The 12,929-nt window shown below is 40.1% G+C and overlaps 1 pseudogene; it reads right to left on the bottom strand.

Moving 5' to 3' along the window:
• Positions 1-1,878: 1,878 nt before the first annotated feature.
• The window catches only part of LOC102997271 (Golgi reassembly-stacking protein 2-like), a 41,378-nt pseudogene continuing 30,327 nt past the window's right edge, over positions 1,879-12,929 (bottom strand).

Genomic DNA, 12,929 nt, shown 5'->3' with positions numbered 1-12,929 from the left:
ACAGATGGCCAAGGAATATATGCAAAGATACTCGGCATCACTAGTCATCAGGGAAATGCAAATCAAAACCACAATGAGATATCACCTCACATCTGTCAAAATGGTTATTATCAGAAAGATAGGGACTTCCCTGGTGGTGCAGTGGTTAAGAATCTGCCTGCCAATGCAGGGGACACGGGTTCGAGTCTTGGTCCGGGACGATCCCACATGCCACAACTACTGAAGCCTACATGCCTAGAGCCCGTGCTCCACAACAAGAGAAGCCACTGCAATGAGAAGCCGGCGCACCACAACAAAGAGTAGCCCCCACTCACTGCAACTAGAGAAAGCCCGTGCACAGCAATGAAGACGCAAGGCAGCCAAAAAAAAAAAAAGGACAATGGGGAATTCCCTGGTGGTCCAGTGGTTAGGACCTGGCGCTTTCACTGCTGGGGGCCCAGGTTTGATCCGTGGTTGGGGAACGAAGATCCCACAAGCTGTGTGGCACAGCCAAAAAAAACAACAAATAACAAATGTTGGAGAGGGTGTGGAGTAAAGGGAACCCTCTTGCACTGTTGGTGGGAATGTAAATCGGTGCAGCCACTATGGAAAACAGTATAGAGAGTCCTCAAAAAATTAAAAATAGAACTAGCATACAATCCAGCAATTCCACTAATTAGAAAAGATGTATGCACCCCTATGTTCCTTGCAGCAATATTTACAATAGCTAATATGGAAGCAACCTAAGTGTCCATTGATAGATGAGTGGATAAATGTGATATGTATATACAGTGGAATATAACTTAGCAATAAAAAAGAATGGAATATTACCATTTGTGACAACGTGAATGGACCTAGAGGTATCATGCTTAGTAAAATCAGTCAGACGGAGAAAGACAAATACCACAATTTCACATATATGTGGAATCTGAGAAACAAAACAAATGAACTAACATAACAAAACAGAAACAGACTTATAGATACAGAAAACAAACAGGTGGCTGCCATAGGTGGGAGGTGTGGGGAGATGTGAGGGAGATTAAGAGGTGCAAACTTCCAGTTACAAAAAAAATTAAGTCATGAGGATGAAATATACAGCATGGGGAATATAGTCAATAGTATTGTAATAACTTTGTATGGTGACAGATCATCACTCAACCTGTGATCACTTCGTAATGTTAAAAAATATCAAATCACTATTCTGTGCATCTGGAACTAACTGTATTGTAGGTCAATTATACTTTAATTTAAAATAATAATCATAATTATTAGTTGTGGAAAAATAAATAAATAGATAAATAAAATACAAGCACTTTGACATTCTCCTCCCTCTGAGCCCCACCCCAAACGTTACAGGATACAGAGCACATTTCTTTTTGCTTAGTTTTACTCTTAAAATTATTTACAGGACTCCTGTTGTAAAAGACCTGCTTGAAATTGATGATAATATGCATTTACACCCAAGCTCTTTTGGAGATAAATATTCCATATGAATGCAAAGAGTAATTCGTAGATAAAGGTGATGCAGAAGCATGCGCATTTATCTGAAATTGAAGGACCAAGCTTCTCCCCAGCTGGGGTGGATTTCAAGTGAATGGGAAGCAGCCTCTGTCTCTGCAGAGGTGGCCTGGGGATTCAAAAGGCAGGCTCCGAAGGGTGAGAAAGAAGACAATGAGAGATCCTCAGACAGGAGCATGAGAGGAGCAATTCCAGACAAGAGGGGCAAAAAGGAAGAGGTGTCAAACCAGGCTACAAATTCTCTGATAATCCAACACCTGGAATTAAGTACGGTGCGAATAAACTAGGGCCTGGTGGGGTTGGCTCAGCTATGTGGTCCTGTTGGCTAAAGACATCAAGCATGATAACATGGTCATTAGGATGTAGCAAATGACCAAGGGACTATTTAACTTCTGGTGGCAATAACTGTACTGTTGGGCGTGCCTTCACTGAGAACAGTACTGACGATTGATGGGGTTGAGCTTAGGGAAAGTCCAGACAGACCCTGTTCAGTTCCTCTCATTCCAAATGGTGGCAAAGATGATGGACCTCAAGCCTTGGGTGAGTAAACCAGCCTTAAGAGGAGTAATGTGGCTCCCAGCCATCTCTCCAGGAAGAGAAATTTTCTTTCCTGCTTCAAATAGGCATGTAAGTATTTGGTACAAATACTCCTTTCTAACCCCACATCTGGCTGCCTTCTCCACTCTGTGCAGAATTGGATGTAATGAGCACCTCCTGGTGCTAATATGGACACATTGTCAGTGTCTGGGCAACATGTGTTCAGTTTCCATGGTTTTGCATTGTGTGTTTCCATGAGGCTGAACAGACTTTCAGACTCATTCACATTTGTATCTGCTCTGACAATGTAATCCCTGCTATGAGGAATAGACCTGCAGTGAGCTTCAGAAGAATTTCACATCTTACCTTTGTCAGATATTTCCATTTGCCCCATCAAAGCTACCAAAACAAATGCTCACTCCCAACAACCCCTGGCCACTACACATATTACTGGCTGAGACGACTGGTTCTCTTACCACTTTGATGTTTAGATCAGCATTTTTATAGGTTTTTCAATATATGCTTTTAGGAGATTCTTAATATATTATTATCTTTATTTAATCTTGAACCATTAGTAAAAACAAAGAGATCCCATTCAGCACTATGTCCTGGACATAGTTTTGTTGCTTCTAATTAATAGTAACTGGTAACTGATTTAAAAAAAATTTTTTTTTAATTTCCTTAGCAAGTTAGGAATAGAAAAGAAGAAAAACTTCCTTAATCTGTTAACAGGTATCCACCAAAAAAACTACACAGACATTATACTTAATGTTGAAGTATTAGAGGTATTTCCTTTAAAATAAAAAACAAGAAGGGGTTCTAACCATCACCATTATTGTCCTAGCCAGTGCAATAACACGAACAAAAATTTTAAAGTAATTATAAAAATCAGGAAGAAAATAATTGTCATTATTTGCAGACAATGTATTGGACTGCCTAAAAATTCCATAAGAATCAACTTTAAGATTTCTAGAACTAATAAAGGAGGCCAGTGAGCTAGCCAGGGACATGACCAACACAGTCAATGATCATGACCAGTTAGAAAGCTGTCCATTCACAATAGAAAAAATATAAATTACATATTTATATTTTTAAAGTATGTATAAATTATACATGAATATGTATATATATAATAACTAGAAATAAAGCTAACCAAAAAAATGTGCAGAACCTATAGGAAGACAACTATAAAACTTCATGAACTACATTTCTAAATGGGAAAACTTAATACTAAAAAGATGTCAGATCTCCACTACATAGAAAAAGAGATTCCAGATGGATTTTTTTCTAAGAGAATGCAAGAGAATTGTTCTTGTTTCTAATTAATGGTAACTGTCCATTTGGTAGTATTGTCCATGAATGGAAGGTTCTTCTTATCTTGCCAGACAGGTCTCAACCCTCAGAGAAAAGCAAGAAAAGAGAGAAGAATGGAAGGCAGGACAGAGTTATCTTCTCTATAGTCAAGGCAAGAATAAGCAGAGAAAAGTAAAAGTGTCCTCTCACCCCCTACACGCTGATACTAAAGTAGACTATACGATAGTGCAGCCCCTCCAGTAATAACTTATGCATATGGTGCCTGTCTCATAGTAGTCAATCAGTGTTAGCTGAGTGAATAAACGTACAAGTGAAGAATCTCAACATGTCCAATGTTTAAGCAAATCAACAATAGAAACGGAAGCTGTATCGGAGACAATGCTTCTTTTTAATTTATTTTATTTATTTATTTGTTTGGTTGATTTTGGCTGCGTTGAGTCTTCGTTGTTGCGTGTGGGCTTTTCTCTAGTTGAGGCGAGCAGGGGCTACTCTTCATCGTGGTGTGCAGGCTTCTCATTGCAGTGGCTTCTCTTGTTGCAGAGCACAGGCTCTAGGCACACGGGCTTCAGTAGCTGTGGTGCCCGGGCTCAGCAGTTGCGGTTCGCAGGCTCTAGAGCACAGTGTCAGTAGTTATGGCACTCAGGCTTAGTTGCTCCATGGCTTGTGGGATCTTCCCAGACCAGGGCTCAAACCCATGTCCCCTGCATTGGCAGGCAGATTCTTAACCACTGTGCCGCCAGGGAAGTCCCTGGCAGGCGGATTCTTAACCACTGTGCCACCAGGGAAGTCCCTCTGAGACAATGTTTACTTTCAAGAATCAGCAGTGATAGGGACTTCCCTGCTGGCGCAGTGGTTAAGAATCTGCCTGCCAATGCAGGGGACATGGGTTCGAGCCCTGGTCCGGGAAGATCCCACATGCCGCGGAGCAACTAAACCCGTGTGCCACAACTACTGAGCCTGCACTCTAGAGCCTGCGAGCCACAACTACCAAGCCCACGTGCTGCAACTATTGAAGCCTGAGTGCCTAGAGCCCGTGCTCCGCAACAAGAGAAGCCACCGCAGTGAGTAGCCTGCGCACCGCAACAAAGAGTAGCCCCCACTCGCCTCACCTAGAGAAAAGCCCGTCTGCAGCAACGAAGAACCAATGCAGCCAAAAATAAATAAATAAAATAAATAAATTTATAGAAAAAAAAATCAGCAGTGATAAAGAAGTTCTTATTTCCCCATTGCCTTTGAGCAAATATTCAAAGTGCGGACTCTCACTGAGTGGTATTGACTAAATTCCTATGAAAATTCATTAACTTCATCAACAGACTGAATTACTTTTCAATGCATACACAATCTTCCACATTCTATGTCAGCTGAGGTCAAGTCCTTTTTGCAGTTGGCCTGGGAAGAAAAATAAGAGTAGATGCCAGGAATTTAGGGTATGTGTCAAAAGGGAAAAAAGGCGCCAGCACTGGCAGTCACCAGAAGAATCAGCTCCAGTTTGCCTTGTTTGTTTATCAAATGTCCCGTCACAGGACCAGATTCCCTGCCATTCTATGAATGCACATAACAAGACTCAACAGTTGTGTCATGGTTCATTGAGGAAACAGCAAGAATTCCAGAATCAAGAGTCAAGCTGTTGTGATACCCATTAATGCATTAGTAAACAAAGAAGCTGTTTATCTGTAGATTTGTGTTCTGATATTTCACAACTGCCTGAGCAGGCTTTGTTCAGTCCATGATAAGTAGATCTCACCCTGGCTTGCTGAGCTTGCCATCTGTTAAATTCAGTCTCAAATACTGCTAAAGTTGTTGCCTCTAGTAGATTACAAAAACTAACATTCACTTTCTTCTTTTTCTTTCTTTTTCTTTTAATGAGCAGATAGTGCAGAGAGCTCCCATATATCCCCTCTTCCCTGAACAGTTTTCCCTGCATTAGTGTAGTACATTTGTGACAAATTGATAAATCAATAGTAAGGTCCACAGTTCATATTAGAGTTCATTCTTGGTATCATACAGTTCTATAGATTTTGACAAATGCACATGTATCCATCATGTATCATACAGTATCATGCAGAATAGTTCCACCTCCCTAAAAATCCCCTGAGCTTCACTTCTTCATCCCTCCTCCTCTCTCCCCTTGAACACTGGAAGCCTCTGATATTTTTACTGTCTCCATAGTCTTGCCTTTTCCAAAATACCATGTAGGTGGAATCATACAGCGCGTAGCCTCTTCAGATTGGCTTCTTTCACCTAGTAATATGCATTTAAGATTCCATGTTTTTGCATTGCTTGATAGCTCATTTCTTTCTTTTTTTAAATAAATTTATTTATTTTGTTGTTTTATTTTGTTTTATTTTTTGGCTACGTTGGGTCTTTGTTGCTGCGCGCGGGCTTTTCTCTGGTTGCCACGAGCAGGGGCTAATCTTCGTTGCGGTGCGCTGGCTTCTCATTGCGGTGGCTTCTCTTGTTGCAGAGCATGGGCTCTAGGCGCACAGGCTTCAGTAGTTTTGGCTCGCAGGCTCTAGAGTGCAGGCTCACTAGTTGTGTCGCATGAGCTTAGTTGCTCCGTGGCATGTGGGATCTTCCAGGACCAGGGCTCAAACCCGTGTCCCCTGCATTGGCAGGCAGATTCTTAACCACTGCGCCACCAGGGAAGCCCAGCTCATTTCTTTTTATTGCTGAATAATATTCTATTGTTTGGATGTACTACAGCATGTTTATCCATTCAAGTGACACTGATGTTCACTTCTGACTGATTTGAACAGCTCATAGAGAGGAATCAGTGGGATGGTTTTATGTTTTCCCTAAGATACTCTAAGGTTTTTTATGTGTGTTTATAAGCTAGGGGCTGGGGAGAGGGGGAATGAAAGTCACCCATTATTCCAAGACAAAACCTCTTAAACAGTTTAGTTTATTTCCTTCCAGTCATTTTTTTATATATTCACATTTTAAAATGTTGAAGTCACATTATAAATACAATTTTTATCTTGTGTTTCTCACTTACCATTATGAAATTTTGTTGTGGATAGTATGGTTCTCTGACAAGATCCCCTCCCCAAGGCTGACAAATGACATACGACCCCCAGCTGCTGGGAATATCAGCTGCTCACAGCTATGTCCTTCAGTAGGACTTGTTCTTGGCCTTGGCCAAGGTTATGCTCCCTCCCTGGGTGAGCCCATGGCCAATGACTGGCTGATGCATAAATACAGAGACCCTCTTGTCTCAAATTGGGAAAACTCAGAAGAACCATGTAAGCTCCAGAGATCCCTGTAGAGTCAGGTGAGACCTCAGTTACAACTACACTGCGAATGAGCTTCTCCCTCTATCCAATCCTTCCTTCTTTACTTTTAATCTGAGAACACTCCCTATATAGCTCATCAACTCTGTTTCAAGGGATCTAAGACAGTTGTCACCAGAAATGGTCTTAGGAAGCAGACTCTAACATTGGATTCTGTAGCTGGATATCTCACAGCAATCCCTTAGGCAATGAGCACCCCTTCACTGGTGGTAGACGGAGCATGGAGAGCCCTTGGTGTGCTGTGGTGATGCAATTATTAAAACTTTCACAAATGGTAAAACTGGGATGGGATACTGGTAGAGGAGGATCTTGATAGGGACAGAGTAAAGGGACAAAGTAGGTGATTAAATAGTTAATCCCACTAAGGGATCATAAGTTAAAAAAAAAAAAAAAGTATGGGAGACCCCTGTAAGTTAACGATCACTCAAGAAAGCAGGTTTGGGCTTCCGTGGTGGCGCAGTGGTTGAGAATCTGTCTGCCAATGCAGGGGACACGGGTTCGAGCCCTGGTCTGGGAAGATCCCACATGCGATGGAGCAACTAGGCCCGTGAGCCACAACTACTGAGCCTGCGCGTCTGGAGCCTGTGCTCCGCAACAAGAGAGGCCGCGATAGTGAGAGGCCCGCGCACCGCGATGAAGAGTGGCCCCCACTTGCCGCAACTAGAGAAAGCCCTCGCACAGAAACGAAGACCCAACACAGCCATAAATAAATTAATTAATTAATTTAAAAAAAAGAGAGAAAGAAAGAAAGCAGGTTTGCTTAACCACAAAACCAAACAGGCTTGCCTAGCAACAAAATCATGCAACAGAAGCATGAGACATGCCCCAAAACAATAAAACAATGGTGGAATGAGACCCACATCCTGCCCAGTGAGGTCAGTAGGTTAATGATGCCTAGGACATGCTACTCTGCTCACACTACAAACAAAAATATAAGGAGACATTATACTGAAACCTGAGGTGATTTACCATATTTTAGTACATGTTACTGCCTTTTTGCTCATTTCCATTGCCCCATGACAGTCACAGCTTGTCCATGTAGGGACAAGAAAACTCCCCTGCCCAACATGGTGGAGGAGCTGATGATGGAAGCTTCACGTCTACTCAAGAATGATGAAGGAGGTGGTCTTCTCCCCCTCCCTAGTCTTCCTTTGATTCCAAAACTGTAGCCCACTAAGCTCTCAGGGCAGCACCGTCTTGCCTGCCCACTTGTAAGCCTCACAAGCATTCTATTCTAATAAAACACTTCTTATCTATCACTTTGCCTCTCACTGAATTCTTTCTGCACAGAGACATAGAGAACCAGAGCTTCTCAGAGCCCCCAGAAATGCATTTCTGTGGGTTCATTCTGGTCATGTAAGGCCTTTGCTGAGAAATTCACTGATAGCCTTGTAGGGGGTTCCCTTGTAAGTTACAACCTTCTTTTCTCTTGCTGTTTTCAAGATTCCCTCTTTGCTTTGATTTTGACAGCTTTATTATAATGGGTCTTAGAGAATATATCTTTACATTGAGTTTGTTTGGGGACCTATTCACTTCATGAACTTGGATGTCCAAATCTCTCCCCAGATTTAGAAAGTTCTCAGCCATTTTGTCTTTAAATAAGCTTTCCACCCCCTTCTCCCTCTCTTCTCCTTCTGAGACTCCCATAATTTGCAGATCATTTCTTTTGATGATGGCCCAAAAATCATGCAGGTTTTCTTCACTCTTTTTTAATTTAAAAAAATTTTTCCCCTCTGGATAATTCCATAGTTATTATCTTTTAATTCACAGATTTTTTTCTCTTTAATTCATTCTGCTGTTGATGCTCTCTATTGCATTTTTTATTTCATTCATTGTATTTTTGTTCTTTTTAATGATTTCTGTGTCTTTGTTAAACTTCTCATTTTGTTTGTGCATTGTTTTCCTGATTTTGTTAAATTGTCTTTCTGTGTTTTCTTGTAGCTCATTGAGCTTCTTTAAAACAGCTCTTTTGACATCTTTATTGGGTAGATCTCCAGGTCTTGGGTTCAGTCACTGGAAGAATTATTGTGATCTTTTGGTGATATCAAATTTCCTTGCTATTCATGTTCCTTGAAGGCTTGCATTGCTCTCTTTGCGTTTGAAGTTGCTGTCACCTCCTCTGGTCTTCACTAACTGACTTCAGGAAAGAATTACCTTCCTTCAGCCCTGCTAGGGATGCTGAGGTTTCCTCAGCTGGCTATGGATATTCCTGCTCTACCCTTATTGCTCCCTCTTGTGGCAGGATTCTTAAGCTTGTATGCCTACCCTCAATCTTGCAATACACCAGGCTGAGTGCTGACAGCCTCCCTTTTGCTCTCAGGGCAGTACTAAATCTCAATTTTGTGGTCTCTCCCTGGCCGGGCAGTATGGTCCAGCTTTCTGTGTGTTCTCACTAGCCATCTACCAAGGCTTGCTCATGCCACCATCACAAGTATGCACAGGGAGCTGACCACAGGATGGGGAAGTGAGTGAGGCACCCAGAGCACTGGGGGTGCAACAGGTCAGCTGGGGTATCTGTAGGTGAGGCATCCCCAGGGGCTCATTGGTGGGCTTCCTAATGGAGTCCCACAGTTAATAGGATGCAGTTAGCAGGATCCATGTCCCTTCAAGGCCCTCCAAGTCCTAGCTGCCTCCCTCCCAGCTGCTCCCCCACTACCCCCACCTCCAGTCATTCAACTCACGACTGAGTACTCTGGATGGGTCAAAAGAGAAATGGACCTCTTTGGCAGCATCCCACATAGCTGGGGAGGCTGGGTGGTCACTCACTCTCTCACTTCCCACATGGGAGAAATTACAGTCTGAGGAGGGTTCTCACCAAGGTCTGTACACCTATTATCTGATTCATGGATGAACAAGACTCCCCTGGACCTCTTGACATATGGTGCTGGATCCCACATCTCCCACAAAGGTACTTTTTCCACAGATAGGTGCTAAATTGTTGTTGAGGGGGGTAATACAAATGAGGGACATCTTGTTTGGCCGTCTTGTTGACATCACTCGATAAATTTAATTTATCTAAACTTAGTCTACACACACTCCTATTTTAAACAATACAAAAACTTAGACTGTTTTAAATCTAATCATCCCTTCCAAACATATTTTATTTTTGTTCAATATTTTAATTCTACTTGTTTTGTGATTTTTATACATCATTAGACATTAACTATTGTTTAACTCAATCATTGTTTGTTTAGATATCCATATATTTAATGATTTATTTCATTCCTTCTTGCAGTGGACTGCCCATCAAATATTTTTGTGTACCCTAAGTGCATCTTTAGAATTTCCTTTAGTGTAAAATCTCTTCATTACAAAGGCTCTGATTTTTTCATTTGACCAAACAATATTTTTATTTTTCCCTCTTTCTCTCTTGATAGTTTCACTATGTATGCAATTCTAGGTTGACAGTTACTGTCTCTCAGAATACTGAAGATATTATTCCATTGTCTTCCAGATACCATTTTGGAGACATCCACTGTGAGTTCTGTAGTTCCTTTGTGTTAGTCTGCCTTTACATTTTGGCTATTTTTAAGACCTCTCCATAGTCTTTGGTATTCTTCAGTTCCACTACTATCTGTCTAAGGAAAATTTTGCTTATATTGCTGTAAATTCATTGAGCTCCTTAAGTCTGAAGTGTGCACATATGTTTCATCAATTCTGAAAATTTTTCAGTCATTATCTCTTCAAAATTTGTCTCTCTTTCATTCTCTCTGTCTTTCCTCCTAGAAGTCCAATTAGACATAAGTTAGACCTCCTCACCCTGTCCTTCATGCCTTTTAATCTGTCTTTCATTTTTCTACTGCTTTGTCTCTCTGTTATACATTCTGGATAATTTCTTCAGACCTATTTTCCTGTTCATGTTTTTATCACCTATATCTAATTTTCTCTTTAAATTTAAACCATCATTTGAGTTTTTTATTTCAATTATTATATTTGTTTTTCATAAAAATTCTATTTGATTGTTTTTCAAGTATGCCTGTTTATCTTTCATAATAACTTGTATCTTATATTTTTAATCACCACTTTTCTTTCTCTAAATATATTAAACATGCTTAAGTTACATTTTGTACTTGATAATTCCCATACCTAAAAACTATGTTGGCCTTATTCTGTGGTCTGTTGTTCCTGCTGGCTTTTCCTCAGAGTGCCTTGTCTCCTTAAATGCTTTTTGACGTTGTCTCTGAGCCCACATTCCTCCGAACTTTATTCATGGAAAACTTTGAGGTTTTTGTTTTGATTGCATTTCTCCAAAGAGGATTTAGTTTTGCTTCTTCCAAATTTCTGGAATCATTACCAATCCAGAACATTTTAAAATAAATTTTGACCTAAAAGTGTTTAGAACCATGCAGGTAGTGTAAATTTGGGTTACAAACTTGAATGAGTGCCAGTTTATGGTTAGGAAGTCTCAAGAGAAAATTTTCTCCCTTAACCCAACACTGACAAGCAAGCTTCCTTGCTATTTCTATCTGTAAGGCAACGTACGTTTCTAGTTCATTCATACACTCTGTTGTCTTTTAGTGTCACAGCTCCTTCTTTTGGCTTTTGCCTCCTGTTCACACTACAGCATGTGATCATCAAAATGAAAGCTGGTCTTCATTAAAAAAATGACTGATTCCAAGGTTGGTACACACAAAAAATGAGACTGGAACATTTTGTTATATCAGAAAGTAATAAATTGCTCCAAAAAAGATGGGAAGATATATAAAAAAAATAAATTAAATTAAATAAAACAAAGGAACCAGAATGAAGGGATTCCCACAGCTCACATCTGGGAAAGTTTGGCCTCATAATAAATGGTGATAGTGATAGAATAAAATTCATGTAAAGAAATAAGAATCCATGAGTTTATACTGAAATAGATCGCTATATGATAAAGATAGAGAGATAGAGGATAGGTAGATAGATAGATAGATAGATAGATAGATAGATAATAGATAGATAGATGATAGATAGATACAGACAAAAAATAAAAAACCTTCCTTACAATAGAATGTTGACAAATAAATGCCAACCAGAAACAATGATGTAATTAGCTAATCACTTGGCAACCACAATAGTAACAATTATTTCAAATAAGAATGAAAAGTAGATACTGAAACTAATGGGCAGAAGTATGACAAGAAACAGGATATTTAGGTAGCCTCAAAATATTTCACCAGAGACACATTAATTACAAAAGGAAAAAGAGCAACTTTATAATGGAGAAACCTGGCAGATAGCACCTTCAGCAAGGAATCACAAATGAAAAATGGATATCATGTGCTTCTGTATGTGATGCATTGAGAAGGACACATCATTTCTGTAACTTTCTTGCCAAATATGTATAAGCTAAATCCAATCATGAGGAAACATCAAACAAATACAAATTGAGGGAAATTTTACAAAATAACTGACCTACGCTCTTCAGAAATATCAAGACCATGGAAAGATAAACACTGTAGAACTGTTCCTGATTAAAGGAGACTAACAAGACAAAAAAAGCAAACACAGCCTGTGATCCTGGGTTGGATGTTGGATCAGAAGATTTTTGTTGTTATTGTTGTAAAAGACATTATTGGGATAACTAGAAAAATTTGAATGAGATCTATAGAACAGATAGTAATATTGTATTCATGTTAATTTTATGACTTTGATAATTGTACTGTTGTTATGTAAGAGAATGTTCCTGTTTGTAAGGGAAATAGAGGGGAAAAGATAGAAAAAGAAGGAGAAGAAGAAGAGGAAGAAGGAGAAAATGAGGAAGAATAGACAGACTGATATAGATGTTGATGTAGACATAAAGAGGGGGAAGGAAGAATAAAGCAAAGGTGGTAAAATATTAACCACATGAACAAATGGGAATCTGGGTGAAGAATATACTACAAGACTCTTTATGCCACTGTACTATTTGGAACATTTTTGTAGGTCTAAAATTATTTCAAAATAAAAAGTTTTAAAGAAATGAAAGCTGATTCAGACCAAGCTCAGATCCAGGACTGTAATCAGGGCCTGGGTAGGTCCAGATCCCCACTCTTGCCCATCTCTCAGAGGGAGGCTGTGCTGGAGCAGAGGGCGGCTGAGAACAACCAGCGCTGAAAGGACTCAGATCAACAGAGCTTGGAAATGATGTGGACTGAGTGAGCCCTGAGGCCAGAGACAATGACAGTGCAAGCAAACTCATCAACTCCAACAAGAATCACAAGAATATGCTGACTACAAACAACAGATCAGCGGAAGCTCTTGGAGAAACAATACTCTGTACAATAGTTTACAAGCTAACCAGTTTCTTATATTAACTTCAGATTTGGGGAA

Source organism: Balaenoptera acutorostrata, chromosome 12 (genome assembly GCF_949987535.1).
Source record: "Balaenoptera acutorostrata chromosome 12, mBalAcu1.1, whole genome shotgun sequence".
Lineage (NCBI taxonomy): Eukaryota > Metazoa > Chordata > Mammalia > Artiodactyla > Balaenopteridae > Balaenoptera > Balaenoptera acutorostrata.
Note: the sequence above shows the minus strand (reverse complement) of the source record. Positions and strands in the feature narration are given on the sequence as shown.